At 41.9% G+C, this 4,022-nt stretch overlaps 1 pseudogene; it reads right to left on the reverse strand.

Annotated features, from left to right (window-relative positions):
• Window positions 1–1,189: 1,189 nt before the first annotated feature.
• Window positions 1,190–1,839, reverse strand: LOC112407754 (diphosphoinositol polyphosphate phosphohydrolase 2 pseudogene; annotated as a pseudogene).
• Between the last annotated feature and the right edge of the window lie 2,183 nt (window positions 1,840–4,022).

Consider the following 4,022-nt stretch of genomic DNA (forward strand, 5'->3'; position numbering starts at 1 on the left):
ATATGGAAAAATCTTTCACTTGCCCCACCTCATTTCTGACTTGGTCAGGGAAGTACAGGTGTTTCAAACAATCCCATCTATTTATGTGTTTTAAATGGGATTCTTGGATTTAAGTGAATATAAGAACAAGTGTAAGACAAAGTAATTCTTAGTTCAGGTATGTTCCAGTGCCCCAATATTTAGTTATATGATAAATAGTACCTACTGACCAGCTGTAAAAGATGAGATGTTCCAAGGTGCCTTAACAGTCTAGGTCTGTAATAGCTGAACAAGAAGGCCATTTCACTCAATTGTGAGGCAGTTAGCACTGACTGGCATTTAAGGTGGTAACCAGAAAGTTTAACGGAAGAGATGTCACTAAATTAAAAAAACTGGAAATATGTTTTTAAAAGCAATCTACATTGAGGGAAATATGGTTCTCATGTATTCTGTGTAAAGAGAGATTATGGATGAAGGGAATTGTCAATGGAACATGCTAACTCAAATTCCATGAATACAGTTTTCATGATAAGATGTTATGTACTACATGCATTTTGCTTACTGTACCTGCCTAACAATCATCAGCTCTGTAGAGTTAAACTCTGTGTTAAAGGACTACTGAGTTTTAGGGGAACTGGCCATATCAGGTAGTTAGGGACATAATACCAGTTATGAAAATTGAGACAAATGTGTTGACAAACTCCTGAAAATAGGGCCATATAGAAATAGTCCAAAATCTGGAATCTATGAATCAAAATTGTGATCCTATGAAACAAGTTTTGGGGTTGATGGACTGCTTTAATATCAAGAATTATTGTCGTAAATTCCCGCAACAGAAGGATTTGTTGAATATGTTAATACTGTGAATGAGAAAACAACTTAAGGGGAAAATATACCCATGAATAAGCTGATCTGACAAAAACCACAGACTGACATCAAATGGACAAAAAACTGAGAAAAAAATACTGTGAAAATGCTAACCAAAATAACAAGATGGGTGGGCTGGGGGCACAGTTAAGGCTTCTAAAAAAAATTCCACATGGCTTTGGCTTGTTAAAATATTTTGCACTTTTTTTTTTTAAAGAAGATTTGAAAGCATCTGAAAAAAAACATGCAAATTGTTTGAAAATCCTGCATGGCAAATTCAGACAGTTTATGCAAATTGTTTGAAAATCCTGCATGGCAAATTCAGACAGTTTGCAAGTGTCATTCAGATGTTTGCCAAGGATAATAAAGCCTCTGCCCATGAGACTGCACATGGTGGAAGAGGTCCTTCCAGTTCTCTCTGTCTTACACTAGGCTGCAGCCCAGAGGTCTGTGCAGCAGTTACAAACACAGTGTTGCTATCTGGAAGGGAAGGGACTGTGGAATTTCCATTGGCTGGAGAACAACCCAGCTTTAGTTTTTCCAGATACTCGGCGTGTAAGTCTTATGACACTGGAGAACTTTGATGGCATCTTCTACTTTGAACCACTCTCTCTTTCTTCCTGTATTAACAGAATCTTCCCAGGCTTCTAGTATTTCAGTGACAGTAAGAACATAAACATATGTCTGTGCTTTCGGTCTTTGTTCTCAAATATGCCCAGGAGTCTGCCCAATTTTCCTTTGATTCCAGCCTCTTCATAAACCTCCCTCACGGCAGTACCGCCAGGCTCCTCCTCGGGCTCCATTCCTTCTCCTGGGACAATCCATTGGTCTGGGTACCCACTGCTGCTCACCAACAGCACCTCGCCCTCCTGCTCGCTCCGGAAGCACAGGCACACAGCCCGCTTCTTGAAGCCCTCGCGGTCATAGGTCCGCGTCTGGTAGGGCTTGAACTTCATCATAGAGGCGGGCTCTTGCTGCCGCTGCCCTCCAGCCGCCTCCACCCCGCCGGGGAGTGGGAGCGAGGGCGAGTCCGGGCGCAAGAAAGCGAGGCGGCGGCGCGGGGAAAGGCAGCGAGGCCGGGTCCGACCCAACTCAGCACATGCAGGAGCTTCAGCTGACCTTACTATTTTTTTCTCTACATTTAGCTTGTGTATCCTCAATTCTCGGGTCTGTTAATTTTGTCGCTACTGTCATGAACATAAAACCACCCGCTATAACCCAGTACCAAACACCACTCACTATTCGTATGACAAGTACTAACCACAGCAGCATTGCTTCTACTATCCTTACCTGTCCTAGTAATAATATTACTATTACTATATTACTATTATTTTTTACTATTTCATCTATATTTCTATCATTATTTATATTTCAACTAAAAATCTCAAAACACATCTACTACCCCAACCCCAAATCAACACTCACTAAAGTGCAAAAACAACCTACCCCTTGAGAAACAGTATGAATGAAAATCTATTTGCCCCTTTCGTAACCCCAATAATAATAGGCTTCCCCATAGTCATTCTGATCATTATATTCCCAAGTATTTTATTTCCAACATCAAAAAGACTAATTAATAATCACATAATTTCCCATCAACAATGGCTAATTCAACTCATATCAAAACAAATAATAGGTATCCATAATCATAAAGGACAAACTTGATCACTAATACTAATATCACGCATTCTATTTATTGGGTCAACCAATCTCCTCGGACTACTGCCCTGCTCATTTTCACCCACCACACAGCTCTTAATGAATGTGGGAACAGCCATCCCACTATGAGCCAGTGCCATCATTACAGGTTTCCGTAATAAAACAAAAGCATCCCTAGCCCACTTCTTACAACAAGGCACACTCACCCTCCTTATCCCTATGCTAGTAATTAGCGAAACTATCAGTCTATTCATCCAACCAGTAGCACTGGCTGTGCGACTAACAGCCAGTATTACAGCAGGCCACTTACTAATACATCTAATCAGAGAGACAACCCTAGTGCTAATAAGCACCAGCACATTCATGGCTCTCATTACATTTATCATTCTCGCCCTACTCACTATCCTCGAATTCACTGTCGCTATAATTCAAGCCTATGTATTCACCCTCTTAGTAAGCTTATACCTGCATGACAACACATAATGACCCACCAAACCCACACATACCACATAGTAAATCTTAGTCCTTGGTCCCTTCTGGGAGCTCTTTCAGCTCTTATAACATCAGGCCTAATCATATGATTCCACTTCAACTCAATAGTTCTAATACTGGGCCTACTAACTAATATTCTAACAATATCAGTGATGACGAGACGTCATTGGAGAAAGCACTTTCCAAGGCCACCACACACCAACCGTCCAAAAGGGACTTCCATATGGAATAATCTTATTTATCATATCAGAAGTCTATTTTTTTTTTTTTTTTTTCTGGTAAGCGGGCCTCTCACTGTTGTGGCCTCTCCTGTTGCGGAGCACAGGCTCCGGATGCGCAGGCTCAGTGGCCATGGCTCACGGGCCTAGCCGCTCCGCGGCATGTGGGATCTTCCCGGACCGGGGCACGAACCCTTGTCCCCTGCATCGGCAGGCAGACTCTCAACCACTGCGCCACCAGGGAAGCCCCAGAAGTCTATTTTTACCGGCTTTTTTTTGAGCCTTCTACCACTCAAGCCTCACTCCTACCCCTGGATTAGGCAGGTGCTGGCCACCAACAGGCATTCACACCTTAAACCTCCTAGAAGTACTACTCTTCAACACTTCCATGCTATTGGCCTCTGGTGTATCCATTACCTGAGCCCATCACAGCCTTACAGAAGGAAATCATAAGCACATACTTGAAGCCCTCTTTATTACAATCGCCCTCGGTGTTTATTTTACACCCGTACAAGCATCACAGTATTACAAAGCCCCATTTACGATCTCAGAAGTAGTCTACGGATCAACTTTCTTCATAGCCACAGGATTCCACAGACTACATGTAATTATTGGTTCTATTTTCCTTGTTGTTTGTTTCCTACGCCAATTAAAATTCCACTTCACATCCAACAACCACTTCGGCTTCGAAGCTGATGCTTGATACTGACATTTTGTAGATGCTGTATGACTATTTCTTTACGTATCTATTTATTGATGAGGCTCATAGTCTTTTCAGTATTAATTAGTACAACTGATTTCCAATCA

Source organism: Neophocaena asiaeorientalis, unplaced genomic scaffold (genome assembly GCF_003031525.2).
Source record: "Neophocaena asiaeorientalis asiaeorientalis breed wild unplaced genomic scaffold, Neophocaena_asiaeorientalis_V1.1 scaffold149, whole genome shotgun sequence".
NCBI lineage: Eukaryota > Metazoa > Chordata > Mammalia > Artiodactyla > Phocoenidae > Neophocaena > Neophocaena asiaeorientalis.